The 15238-nt window shown below is 36.8% G+C and overlaps 1 long non-coding RNA gene across 1 annotated transcript; it reads left to right on the forward strand.

Moving 5' to 3' along the window:
* The first annotated feature begins 809 nt into the window (after positions 1-809).
* LOC125493481 (uncharacterized) lies at positions 810-2101 on the forward strand. The gene is made up of 2 exons (XR_007270078.2): positions 810-1245; positions 1908-2101. It is a non-coding gene; the product is annotated as an uncharacterized LOC125493481 (long non-coding RNA).
* The last annotated feature ends 13137 nt before the right edge of the window (positions 2102-15238 follow it).

Genomic DNA, 15238 nt, shown 5'->3' on the forward strand with positions numbered 1-15238 from the left:
GCACTTGAGCTCATGAATAATTGGTTAAATTTTGTGAAATTCCACCCCTGAGAATCTGCGAGAATCAAGTATGAGACTTTAATGCGAGCCACGATTGAGAGTGGTGGGACATTGTCACGGAAGATGGGTATCCCACCCTTGACATACTTGTGTTGAGAAGCCACTAGTCTTTTCCCATTTCCAATCTTCCAACGTAACTATCTTGGAGAAAATCTTTCGCTTGTCTTAGGCCTTTAGTACCCCACGAGGAATGGGATCTACGCCTATGAATACGTGGTTGTGCAATGTTCGAATTGACAAGCATTTTAGAAAGTAGGAGCTGATGGTTTTGATGTATGCGCCGAACTTTTTTGACGACTAAGCTTTTTCAAAACATCCGACATTACGCATTCCTAGTCCCCTCCATAACTTTGGGAAGGTGTAAAGCTATCCGGCTCCGCCAATTGATGCTTTTTTGGGCACCATTTGACCATAAGAATCTAGCTATCATAACATCAATTTATTTGTCATTGTGGTTAAGATCTTAAACACTACTAAAATATGAGTGATAGAAGTTAGCTACCAGGATTGCATTAATTAAAATCTTACATTGTTGTGTTGCCGATTCCAGGCTGTTATCTTAGCTAGGCATGGCAAAAGCTGACCCAACCCGATAACCCGACCCGAACCCGACCTAAAAATAGCGGGTTTGGGTTGATGTTTTCAACTTGATTAGTTAAATGGGTCGACCTGAACCCGGCCCGAAAGTTAAACGGGTCAGGTTCAGGTCGAATTTTCTGACCTGACAATGACCCGCCTGACCTGATTTGTAAATGGGTCAAAATCAGGTCGGGTCAACCCGTATAACCTGACCCGAATTCTTGAACTAAAAAATATATATATTGGTGTTTGCCACTTTGCGCAGCCCAAAAGATTTCCCAGCCCAAAAAATTTCCCCAGCCCAATAACTAAATTCCTAACACTATCTTTCTCTCTCAGTCTCCTTATTCCTAACCCTAAAAGATTTCCCCAGCCCCTTTCTTTCTCAACTCTCACTCTCTCTCTCAGTCTCTCTCTCTCTCTCTCCTAACCCTAATTTCTAACACCTCTCTCTCTCTCTCATAGTGAAATCTCTCAGTCTTTCACTCTCTCTCTCAGTCTTCTTCGATGCTCTTCTTCAACATTTGATGTTCTTCGTCTCGCAAAGTCGCAATAAGTCTCTCAATTTCGTCTGGAAAAGTCGCAATTTCGTTGCTCTTCTTCAAGGTATTCTTCCTTTGTCAATTTTTTTTTCTTACTTTGTCCTTTATTTTCTTATTCTCATTTATTTTCTTTCGTTTTTTTTTTTGCTATTTTCTGTTATTTATGTGATTTTCGTATTTTGACCCTTTTTTTTCGTATTTTATTTATCATTTATTTTCTGTTATTTATGTGATTTTCATATTTTGTCTTTCGTTTTTTTCGTATTTTGTCATTTATTTTTCTATGTTATTTTCAGTTTAGTATTCTGTTTTTTTTGTTTAATTTTCTATTTTTGTTTGTTTAATGTTCTATTTTTTTCCTATTTGATGTTGTGCATGTCATTTATTTTCTATTTAATTTTTTTATGCTATTTTTCTGTTTCATGTTATTTTTCTATATTATTTTCTATTTTTCCTACCAATTAGTATTAATGTTCTTTTTTTTTGTTTAATTTCCTGTTTTTTTGTTTAATTCTCTGTTTAATGTTCTGTTATTCATTTTTTGTTTAATTTTCTTATGCTATTTTTCCGTTTAATTTTTTGTTTAATGTTCTGTAATTTATTTCTGTTTAATTTTTCTATGTTGTTTTTCCAGTTTAATGTTATTTATTTTCTGTTTAATTTTTTTATGCTATTTTTCCTACCAATTAGTATTAATGTTCTGTTTTTTTCCTGTTTTCTCATCAGAGGCAGAGGAGGAGATTGACTCCACTCCTACAAATGCTGTGAAAGTGTGAAACCTCAACAATGTTTGTTTGAGTTGTGGACTTGTGGTTGTATAAGTCTAAAACATTAAGGATACATTAATGTTGTTTTATGTTATAAAACTTTGCTAAATTAGTTTGTAATATTGCCAAGTATGAATTTGGTTAGCTGCCTAATACTTTGATGAAATTTCAAGGCCCAAATGCCAAGTGCCAATTATGAACTATGCAATTGTTTTGAAAAAAAAATCAGGTTATATGGGTCGGGTCAACCTGAAAAAACCGGATTAAACAGGTTCAGGTTGACCCATTTACAACCCGTTTAAAAAAAATTCAGGTCAAACAGATCAGGTCAGGTTGACCCGATAATTTTCAGATCAGGTCAGGTTGACCCGATAATTTTCAGATCAGGTTAGGGTTGATGATATTGACCCGAAAATTAAAACAGATCAGGTTCAGGTTGGGGGGGTTTCCAACCCGTTTTTTCTTGACCCGAACACGAACCCGACCCAACCCGACCTGATTGACAGGCCTAATCTTAGCAGACATTTTATGCAGCAGAAACATGAAGTGTTGTATTCTAGTGTCTTGAATGTCAATGGGAGCACCCACGTATGTTCCCAAGTTTAGTTCCGATTCCATAAGGAACAAGTCCTTAAAATCCTTTTGAAGATTTTCCAGAATATTAGGGCTAAATTTCACATAAGATTTTTGAAGATTCAACATCTGACCCGAGACTTCGCAAAATCTTATGACTAATTCATTGATGGCTTTGCAAGCTGTCGTATTAAACTGGAAAAAGAAGAGAGAGTCATCTGTGAAGAACAAGTGAGATATTTTTGGGCTCTGTCTTCTTGTGCTTATGCCTATAAATTAATATCCATAGCAATACTCGTCATGCGTAACAAGATATCCATGCTGAATAGGAATAAATATGGAGAGAAGGGGTCTCCTTGACGTAGACCACATTTAGGAGTAAACCTACCATTTATTAGGATCCTCTAAGATGCTGCCGATATACATTGGTCAATGAGTTGGATCCATTAAGGAGGAAACCCATATGCTTGGAGGATTTTGAGTATGAATAACCCACTGACACGATCATACGCCTTATTCATGTCCAGTTTCAGCACTGCCAGATGCCTGTTACCTGTACTTTGTTTGTTAATTGCATGCGTTAGCTCATGTGATATCAAGATATTATCATCCATATGTTTTCCTGAAACAAATAATCTGAAATTACGGAGACCAGTAGAAGCTTAATTCTGTTCACGTAGACGCACATTTATAGATCGAGTTGCGAAGGCTCATTGGTCTTAAGTGGTTAACTTCCTTAGGAACTAAAGCTATAATGGTTTGGTTCCATTCGGTAAGCATATAGCATGTACTTATGTAACACACCGATTTTTAATTTGAAACAGTTTATTATTTATTTTATTAACTATATTATATATTTTAGTTTATTTAATAATTGAATTCATTTATCTTTAGGAATTATTTTGTAAATAATTTATATGCTTATATGGGACAAGTTTAGTAAGTAATTTAACTAATAATAGTAATAAGAGGAAATATACTACATATATGTAAGAGGGGAAAAGGAAAAAATAAAACAAGAAAAGAAAAAGGAAAGAAAAAAAATAAATAAACAAAACAAAAGAACGACATTCATAACGGTGCTTCACCACCGTTCACCTCTTCACCATCTTCACCATCTTCTTCTCTCAAAATCTTTAACATTCTTCCTTCATCACACCACCACCGTTGCCGACGACACAACCACAACCGCCACTAGAGGTGACACCATAGAAGTAGGCGGCGAAGGAAGAAAAGGGGGTCGTCGTTGCTGTAATTTGGAGCATTTGGTCGAATTAGGGGCGTTTGCAAGTTATTTCTCATCCCCAATCTTCTATATTAGTGGGTAAGATGAATTCCTCAACTAATTTAAGTTTTCTTTTAAAATTATGAAGTTAGGGTTTTTAGATTGAAATTGAATTGGGGTTTTTGATTTTAGAGTTTGGGTGTGGAATTTATTGAGTTGAATGTTCATTCATGAGTTTAATAGTTAGTTTAGAATAGTAGGAAGCTTGTTAATGTTCAAGTGTATATAGTGTGCTGTAATTAATAGAATTACCAGTTCATGTTCGTATTTTGAGTTTTTAGGCAGTTTACAGGCATTTTTAGAAAAAATACTATTTCACAAAAGTTGTTCGTATTGAAATTTTACTCAAGATAGGCTCAAGAAACGCTTGATTTGGACTTCGTAGGAGAAAGTTATGCTCATATTAAGTTTCTGTTCAAATTTCATATTTTATATAGTTGATTTAAAACTCTACTTTTCATATAATTGCTTCATAATGAACTTTTGAGTTACCATATGAACATATGATTCTTTAATGTTGATTTATATAAAGTAAGATGATTTTGATTAATTTGGTAAGGGTTTTAGTTAGACGGTTTAAGTTAGACGGTTTGACTTAGACGGTTAGAACATGAATTATTTATATGGTAAAAGAACATGATATGTTTGTTTGATGTTTTATGTGAAATTAGAAAAGGTTGATGGCTTTGTGAACTAGAGTTAGTTGTATCCAAGTCTTTTACTTACGAAGTACACACATTTATATTGTAGATTCCGGTTTCATTGAGGAGCCGTATTGACTGAGCTAGTTGGTTTGATATAGTTTAAAAGGTAAGATTCCTTACTTAAATCTTTAATAGTTACAAGAAAGGTCTACAAAAGATAAGATTTCAACTAAAACTTTCATATTTACGAGAAACGATTATAAAGGTATGTATCTCTCTTGAGTTGAGATTGGTTTGAATAGGAGGATGTTCCTCCTAATACGGATAGTTTGTTTTCAAACCTTGAATTATAAATAGTTACAGAAAAGATTTATGGATAGTTTTATGTTTTTAAACTGGTTGGGATTCCTTTATGGTGTCTCAAGGAATTGGAACTTTGTCGGGATCGTCTCACATTACAGAATAGTTGGGGGTACGTTGATCAGTACCTCAGACTTAGATCTTCTGCTACGGTTTGACCGTTTGTGGGGTGTGCACACTAGGGGTCTTTGTCTAATAGTTACCTAGAGGGCCTAGCTAGCCCAATGGGAAATAAAGTTCGTTCCATTCCATAGATTTATGATTCTAAGATTCTGAAAGAAACTGTTTTAGCAGAGAAAATAGAAAAGTATTTGGTTTGGAAAAGAAATGAAGAAAAATGTTTTACAATGTTTTATTTAGTATTAGGGTTGCAAAAGTGAATGATTTGTAGGATATAATTAATGCATCCTACCTGCATATGTATTTGGCTTTACAGTATTGAATCTTGCTCAGCCTGTTTGGCTGATACTACATGCTTGATATATGCAGGTACATGAAGGCTTAGAGTCGGGGTATGGCGGAGAGCAACGTCCACTAGTTTTGCGTAAATATAATTATAATAGTTCTGTTCTGGTGCATTTCTTATATATAATCAATATTTTGAGACTTAGGGTTGTAAATATTAATCCACCTAAATCTTTATTCGGTTGGGTTGTAATAGTTTAAAATAACTTTAATTTAGTTTTGGTGCAGGTAGTTCTTCCTTAGCGATTATTCTCGTAATAATCGTGGAATAACACGTTTGGATTTCGAGTAGTTATACAGGAATTTCGTTGGTATTTGAATGGGTGGAGTTGTTGGGAATTTGGATTTTGGATTGCTGATTTGTTGAAACAGGTTTAAAATTCGGACGCAGTCCTAAATTAAATTTTAGGCAGTCCATTTTTCAAACGGAACTCTGCCGAATTTTCTATAAATTTTAATATTATTTAATTTAATTAATCACTCGAAATTCAGGGGTGTTATAGTTGGTATCAGAGCCTAGGTTAATAAAGGACTGGGTTAAGTTAAGATGATGATAGGAAACTAAAATTTTGACAAGCCGAGGTGAGAAAGTGAGATGGGTTATACAGGGAAGTGTATATTCGTGTTGTATATATGCTTATATTAATTATGTGATTGTTTTTGTAATCGTGATTTGAGAGTTAATATTCTTTTATGACAATCAATGTGTTATACTCGTGTTTTATCGAGATTCAAGTTCTTTTACCTTATGTAGTGCTTACAAGATGCACAAGCGCGAAAGAAGTAAATCATCAGAGATGCGCGCTTTGATGCCAGATGGCCGAGTCTAATAAGGCCATGACTGAGGCTGTGCAATTGCTAGCGGAAGCACGAGCTGCTACTACTAGCACTAGCAAAGTAGCTATCACTGAAGTTGCTGCTGTGCATAAAGCAATTGAGGGAAGAAGCCGCCTAAGTATGATGGAAAAGGCGACCCCGTGAAGATGGAGAATTGGATTAGAGAGTTTGACAAGATCTTCGTCACTCTCCAGGTCCCTGAAGAGATGAGAGTAGACTCCGCAGCCTACCATCTCACTGAAGATGCTGATATCTGGTGGACCAACAACAAAGATAATTTTACCACCAAAGTCACATACGATGAGGATGGTTTTGAGGAGGTGGAGACAAAGGAATTTGGTTGGAAAGAGTTCAAGAAGGCGCTACGCGCTGAGTTCTTCCCACCTCATATGAGGAAAAGGAAGAGATCTGAGTTTGAACAGCTGGAGCAAGGAGATATGTCTGTCCAAGACTTTTATACTAAATACCTTGAGTTGTCTCGTTTCGTGCCTGAATTGGTCCCAAATGAACAAGAAAGAGCTAGAGGTTCGAGGAAAAACTTGATCTTGAACTTCTTAGCAATATGGGAGCGGCCGACTTCACGACCTTGAACGAAGTTTATACTCGTGCTAGCAATGCCGAGAGAATCAAGGAGAGAAGGAAAGCCGCAGAAAAGATGAAAGCTCCTACAAAAGAAAGTACCCAACAATGGGATAAGGGTAATAACTTTAGTCAAAACAAGAGCAGAAACTTTGATAATCGGGGTCCTGGGGTAACTTCAATAGAGGAGGTCAGAGTCAACAAGCCTCAAGGAGTGCTCAGAGTTCGTTTCAGCCCCGTAGCCAACCCAGAGCCAATCTCAATCCAAAACAACCCAGGACCTGTTCGTCGTTATTTCTGCAAAAGATGTGAAAACAATCATCCAGGGAGGGATTGTGAAGGCAATAAGGTGACGTGTAATTATTGCAAGAAGGAGGGGCATAGAGCTTATGAGTGTTTCACTAACCCTGATGCTAAGATTGGCCGCAATTATGAGGTGTTGAGGACACCCACTGCTAGTACAGCTAGTAATCGCCCAACTACTTCTGCAGCTACAAATCGTAGCGCAGGAACGGCTAATGCTGCTCAGGCTAAGAGAAGTCTTGAGAAAAAGAACACGGGCAACCTTAATCATCTTAAGCAAGCAGATGCAGATAACCAGGGAATGCAGTGACCGGTACTTTCTCTATCTATTTTACACCTGCCTACGTACTATTTGATTCAGGTGCATCACATTCATTTATATCTGAAACTTTTGCAAAAAGGTTAAACTTAGAAAGTGTCACACCTTGTGAGGCCGATATTTCGTTCCTTCTGGTCTAAGTGTCACGTGTAATAGGATGTATTTAGATGTCCCTATAGCTTATGGTGAAACTACCTTATTCGCTGACCTAATAGTTTTTCCTTTGAAAGATTTTGATATAATACTAGGGATGGACTGGCTAGAAAAGTATAAAGCCAAGATAGACTGTCCGAAACAAAAAGTAACAATAGAGAGTCATAAGGGTGTTCATGTGCTTTATAGTCGCCGTCCAGTGAAGATTATTTCTGCTCTTACATTGAAGTCTTATTTAAGGAAGGGATGCCCTATGTACCTTTGCCATATTCATGATACTAGTAAGGAAAGACCACAGCTCGGAGATGTCCCAGTTGTGAATGAGTATCAAGATGTGTTTCCAGATGAATTTCTTAATATGCCTCCAAAGCGTGATTGGAATTTAACATCGATTTGGTACCTGGAATGGGACCTATATCTAAGCCACCTTATCGAATGGCGCCTGCTGAGATGAGAGAACTGAAAACTCAATTAGAAGAGTTGCTAGATAAAGGCTACATTCGACCTAGTGTATCACCTTGGGGTGCACCAGTTCTTTTCGTGAAGAAGAAGGATGGTACCCTACGATTATGTATTGACTACAGAGAACTCAATAACGTCACTGTGAAAAACAAGTATCCATTGCCAAGGATAGATGACTTGTTTGATCAGTTGGCCGGTGCAGGAGTATTCTCTAAGATCGACTTGAGATCAGGTTACCATCAGCTTCGTGTTGCAGATAAAGATATCCCAAAGACAGCTTTCCGTACCCGTTATGGACACTATGAGTTTACAGTTATGCCCTTTGGCTTGACTAATGCTCCAGCGGTGTTCATGGATTTAATGAACAGGGTATTCAGAGCTTATTTGGATAAATTCGTTGTTGTGTTATTGATGATATATTGATTTATTCAAAGAATGCGAGTGAACATGAAGAGCACCTCCGTGCTGTTTTGCAAATACTGAGAGAAAATCACTTGTATGCAAAGTTCTCCAAATGTGAATTCTGGCTCGAGAAAGTGGCTTTTCTGGGTCATATCATTTCTAAGGAGGGTGTTTCAGTTGATCCATCTAAAATTCAAGCGGTTTCTGAATGGTCTACTCCGAAGAATGTGACTGAAATTCGCAGCTTCCTTGGTCTAGCCGGCTACTATAGGAGATTCGTGAAAGATTTTTCCAAAATAGTTGATGAAGAAGTGCACCAAGTATGAATGGAATGATGATTGTGAGAAGGCTTTTCAGACGTTGAAGGAGCGTCTTACTACAACTCCAGTCTTAACTTTACCTAATGGGGATCAAGACTACGAGGTGTATACAGATGCTTCGAGAAATGGCCTTGGATGTGTGCTTATGCAGAAACGGAAAGTTGTAGCTTATGCGTCTAGACAATTAAAAGTTCATGAGGCGAACTACCCCACACATGATCTTGAATTAGCTGCTGTAGTCTTTGCTCTTAAAATTTGGCGTCACTATTTGCTTGGTACTTCATTCAAAATATACTCTGATCATAAAAGCCTCAAGTATATCTTCACGCAAAAAGAGTTGAACATGAGACAAAGAAGATGGTTAGAGCTGATTAAGGATTACGATATGGAGATTCAATACCATGAAGGCAAGGCCAATGTTGTCGCTGATGCGCTTAGCAGGAAATCTTCTCACTCATTGTACACGACACTTTCGAGAAGGTTACTTAGAGATGAATTTCAGAATTTTGGTGTCGAACTTGTCCGAGTTGGAGCACAGCTTAACTCCCTTACATTGCAACCAGATGTGTACGATGAGATTAAGGAGAACCAAGCTACTGATGCACTTCTGAAGAAAAAGATGGAAGAGGTTCAAGATACTGAAGATGCTTATTTTAAGATCCATGCAGATGGGAGTCTTCGTATAAGAGTAGGTGGTGTGTTCCGACATACCTGACTGAAGAAGAAAATCTTAGATGAAGCTCATTTGACTCCATATTCGGTACATCCAGGAGGTGACAAGTTGTATAAAGACCTCAAAATCACCTTTTGGTGGCCTCACATGAAGCAACAGGTCGCCGAGTATGTTTCCAAGTGCTTGACTTGCCAAAAAGTCAAGTTTGAGCACAAGAGACCTCAAGGCGAGATTCAACCTTTGGAGATTCCATGTGGAAGTGGGACTCAATTTCTATGGATTTTATATCTGGACTTCCAAGAACACCTAATGGTAATAACATGATTTGGGTCATTGTGGACCGACTCACCAAGTCTGCCCATTTCGTACCAATGAAAGATACATGGAAACATCAAAAGCTAGCGATGCATATAGGAAGAATGTTTTGCGCTTACATGGTGTGCCAAAGGACATTGTGTCCGATAGAGATAGTAGATTCTTATCTAATTTTTGGCAGAAGCTTCAAGAAGCCTTAGGGACACAGTTGAAAATGAGTACATCATTTCATCCTGCTACTGATGGTCAGACAGCACACAATCCAAACACTCGAGGACATGTTGAGGGCATTGCCTTAGAATTTCAAGGCTCGTGGGAAGATAGACTGGACTTGATAGAATTCTCGTATAATAATAGCTATCATTCTTCAATGGAATGGCCCCATATGAAGCCTTGTATGGCCGCAAGTGTCGTAGTCCTCTTTGTTGGAGTGATATTGGTGAATCTTGTGTTCTTGGCCCTGAAATGATCCAAGAAACTGTAGAACAAGTAAAACTGATACAACAAAAAATGAGAGCAGCACAAGATAGGCAGAAAAGTTACGCTTATAAATAGCGACGACATGCAGAGTTTGAAGTCGGTGAAAAGTACTCTTGAAAGTTTCTCCTATAAAGGGAGTAATGCGATTCGGATGAAGGGAAAGTTAAGCCCTAAATTCATCGGACCGTATGAGATCCTAGAAAGATAGGTGAAGTTGCTATAGATTGGCATTACCTCCAGAGATAGCTCGAGTTCACAACGTTTTCCATATTTCTCAACTTCGTGCTACATTAGTGACCCCTCACATGTACTCACACCTGATGATTGCAACTAGAAGATAACCTTTCATATGTTGAGGTCCCTATGAAAATTCTTGATAGTAAAGTTCGAGCAACTCGGAATGGAGAAGTTAAACTGGTGAAAGTATTGTGGTCGAACCACAAAACGATGAACTTAGTTGGGAATCCGAGGATGCGATGCGAGCTCAATATCCCCACCTATTTCAATAGGTACGTTTAGTTACGAGGACGTAACTAATTTTTTTAGGGAGGGTGGAATTAGTATGATTTCATTTCAATTCTTAGTATTTAAAGATAATTTTGACTTGTATTAAGTGTTTGATTCTACCTGAAAGTTAATGGCATGTTGAGAGTATGCTAGTGAGATAGTTTATGTGCAATTTGATACTATATAGTTATTATCTTTGTACTTTAATAATAGATAGTTGGCTAAACATGTAAAGTTAATGAGCTAAAGTAAGTGATAGGATTTTCGCTACGAGTTTAAGAATTGTTTCAAGTTTCGAGGACGAAACTTATTTTAAGGGGGGTAGATTGTAACACCCCGATTTTTGAAACAGTTTATTATTTATTTTATTAACTATATTATATATTTTAGTTTATTTAATAATTAAATTCATTTATCTTTAGGAATTATTTTGTAAATAATTTATATGCTTAATGGGACAAGTTTAGTAAGTAATTTAACTAATAATAGTAATAAGAGGAATATACTCACATATATGTAAGAAGGGGAAAAGGGAAAAATAAAACAAGAAAAGAAAAAGGAAAGAAAAAAAAATAATAACAAAAACAAAAGAACGACATCATAACGGTGCTTCACCACCGTTCAACCTCTTCACCATCTTCAACATCTTCACCATCCTCTTCTCTCAAAATCTTTAACATTCTTCCTTCATCACAACCACCACCGTTGCCGACGACACAACCACAACGCACTAGAGGTGACACCATAGAAGTAGGCGCGCAAGGAAGAAAAGGGGGTCATCGTTGCTGTAATTTGGAGCATTTGGTGCTCGAATTAGGGGCTTGCAAGTTATTTCTCATCCCCAATCTTCTATATTAGTGGGTAAGATGAATTCCTCAACTAATTTAAGTTTTCTTTTAAAAATTATGAAGTTAGGGTTTTTAGATTGAAATTGAATTGGGGTTTTTGATTTTAGAGTTTGGGTGTGGAATTTATTGAGTTGAATGTTCATTCATGAGTTTAATAGTTAGTTTAGAATAGTAGGAAGCTTGTTAATGTTCAAGTGAATATAGTGTGCTGTAATTCGTAGAATTACCAGTTCAGGTTCGTATTTTACGTTTTTAGGCAGTTTACGTGCAATTTTAGAAAAAATACTATTTCACAAAAGTTGTTCATATTGAAATTTTACTCAAGATAGGCTCAAGAAACGCTTGATTTGGACTTCGTAGGAGAAAGTTATGCTCATATTAAGTTTCTGTTTGAATTTCATATTTTATATAGTTGATTTAAAACTCTACTTTTCATATAATTGCATCATAATGAACTTTTGAGTTACCATATGAACATACGATTCTTGAATGTTGACTTTAAATAAAGTAAGATGATTTTGATTAATTTGGTAAGGGTTTTAGTTAGACGGTTTATGTTAGACGGTTTGACTTAGACGGTTTGACTTAGACGTTAGAACATGAAAGTCATTTATATGGTAAAAGAACATGATATGTTTGTTTGATGTTTTATGTGAAATTATAAAGGTTGATGGCTTTGTGACCTAGAGTTAGTTGTATCCAAGTCTTACTTACGAAGTACACACATTTATATTGTAGATTCCAGTTTCATTGAGGAGCCGTATTGACTGAGCTAGTTGGTTTGATATAGTTTAAAAGGTAAGATTCCTTACTTAAATCTTTAATAGTTACAAGAAAGGTCTATAAAAAGATAAGATTTCAACTAAAACTTTCATATTTACGAGAAACGATTATAAAGGTATGTATCTCTCTTGAGTTGAGATTGGTTTGAATAGGAGGATGTTCCTCCTAATACGGATAGTTTGTTTTCAAACCTTGATATATAAAATAGTTACAGAAAAGATTTATGGATAGTTTTATGTTTTTAAACTGGTTGGGATTACCTTTATGGTGTCTCAAGGAATTGGAACTTTGTCGGGATCGTCTCAACATTACAGAATAGTTGGGGGTACGTTGATCAGTACCTCAGACTTACATCTTCTGCTACGGTTTAACCGTTTGTGGGGTGTGGACACTAGGGGTCTTTGTCTAATAGTTACCCAGAGGGCCTAGCTAGCCCAATGGGAAATAAAGTTCGTTCCATTCCATTGATTTATGATTCTAAGATTCTGAAAGAAACTGTTTTAGCAGAGAAAATAGAAAAGTATTTGGTTTGGCAAAGAAATGAAGAAAAATATTTTACAATGTTTTATTTAGTATTGGGGTTGCAAAAGCGAATGATTTGTAGGATATAATTAATGCATCCTACCTGCATATGTATTTGGCTTTACAGTATTAAATCTTGCTCAGCCTGTTTGGCTGATACTACATACTTGATATATGCAGGTACATGAAGGCTTAGAGTCGGGGTATGGGCGGAGAGCAACGTCCACTAGTTTTGCGTAAATATAATTATAATAGTCTATTCTGGTGCATTTCTTATATATAATCAATATTTAGAGACTTAGGGTTGTAAATATTAATCCATCTAAATCTATATTCGGTTGGGTTGTAATAGTTTAAAATAAACTTTAAATTAGTTTTGGTGCAGGTAGTTCTTGCTTAGCGATTATTCTCGTAATAATCGTGGAATAACACGTTTGGATTTCGAGTAGTTATACACGAATTTCGTTGGTATTTGGAATGGGTGGAGTTGTTGGAAATTTGGATTTTGGATTGCCGATTTGTTGAAACAGGTTTAAAATTCGGACGCCAGTACCAAATTAAATTTTAGGCAGTCCATTTTTCAAACGGAACTCTGCCGAATTTTCTATAGAATTCTAATATTATTTAATTTAATGAATCACTTGAAATTCAGGGGTGTTATAACTTAGGAACCTATTAATCGTGTCAATGATAGTGTTGCCAATTGTCAGCCAATAAAGTTTGAAGAATTCCAAAGAGCATCTATCATTGCGTGGGAATTTATTCGACACTATATAAAACATAGCATATTGAATTTTTGCGGGAGTGAAAAGGGCGAGGAGCATTTGTTTTTCATCCTCTTTAGTTCTTGGAAGGTCAAGTTCTGTCAAGACTGTGTCGATTCCCCCCCCTGCTGTAGAGGAACCTATTATCCCCACGTTTGTATTTCATCCTTGTTCTCATTCTGTTAAAAAAGAATTGTGTGAGAAGGTCACGTAATTAGACTCGGCGTTCCTTCATTCGTTGAGTCCAGTAAATATAACCAAGGGACACTTCTTGGAGTACATATTTCCTTGTGTTCATGAGCATATTTCCTTGGTTCAAATCCGCCACACTGCATTCCATGTCATTTAGTTACGTAGATATTGCTAACCAATTGACTCTCCAACACAATTTCTTATCTAGGGCCTAGGCCTTTAACTTGTTCCTTGTACAACTAAGTTTCCTCGAAGTTGTGTACATACTCGATCCCAGTATACTAAGTGTCCAAAACATCAGAAACTATTGTTTGGACCTGAGGGTGCTTGAGGCACCAATTCTCCCCTTCATAGGGCCTCATAGCTGGAAATGGTTTGTTGTCTGATTTGTAGTAGAATCGGCCCATGGTCTGATTGTGTAATTGGCAGGTTTTGAATGATTGTTGATGCGAATTCATCGAGCCATTGGGGAATAGCGTAGGCGTTGTCCAACCTTTCAAGTATAAGGTCCTCATTTTGTCGACATTAGTCCAAGTATATCTTGGGCCAAAGAAAGGAATGTCTTGTAAATGTAGTTGATGTTTTTATGCATTAAGGTCATCCCAACCTCGTATTAGGCCAGTTTCACCCAATTTATCAATGCAATTATCGACCTGGTTTATGTCCCCTATAACTAAGTAATTTGAATAGTTAGCCAACAATTCATGAAGTGTTTGCCATAGTTGTTTGTTTTGATAATTGGCCTCCCCATACAAGAACAAACTATACTTTATTTTCCCATTTTGAGCGATTATTTACACAAAACATAGTTCCTAGATTTGATAATTACATCAACAGCATAGGAGCCCCGACAAATAACAGCTATGCCCCCTCGAGTTCCTTCCGCATCCATACCATAAACATTATTAGGATTAGGTCTATTAAACAAACTATATATGTACCTGAGCCACGTCCATTTTTGTTTCTTATAGAAACAAGAAGTTAGGTTAATATTGAGAAATCAACCAAAACACGTATGGAATTGTCAGATCATTGGTGGCGTTGAGACCCCGGCAATTCTAAGATAAAAAATTCATAACTAGCTTGGTGAATGATCTGGGACAGTCACACCCTGAATAGCTTCATTTGAAATAGTAACCCTAGTAAAGAATTGGAGGTCCATACCCTCTGAATTGACATTCGGTCATTCCCCAAGTGAAGTCATGGGCTGGTTGGAGTTGGATTTTTATTTTGTAGTCGACCATGACCCAAAATCCGTACATGTTGAACAAATTGCAACCCTTTTTTTCTCAGGTGGGAGGTTATTTCCTCCCCTGGTTCAACTCCCATTTTTGTTGCAAGTGATACATCTGTGATGGCTTCAGAATGAAGTCTTTTTTTGTCAACCCCTTTCCATAGGTTAAATGCCCCTTTTGTTTCTCATACATAAACTTTTCTAATGGAACAAACATAAATTATACGTACTCAGTGAGTGGCTACGTTGTAAGGGAGAGTCGTGCCTTTT

Source organism: Beta vulgaris, chromosome 9, assembly GCF_026745355.1.
Source record: "Beta vulgaris subsp. vulgaris cultivar EL10 chromosome 9, EL10.2, whole genome shotgun sequence".
In the NCBI taxonomy this organism is placed as follows: Eukaryota; Viridiplantae; Streptophyta; class Magnoliopsida; order Caryophyllales; family Amaranthaceae; genus Beta; species Beta vulgaris.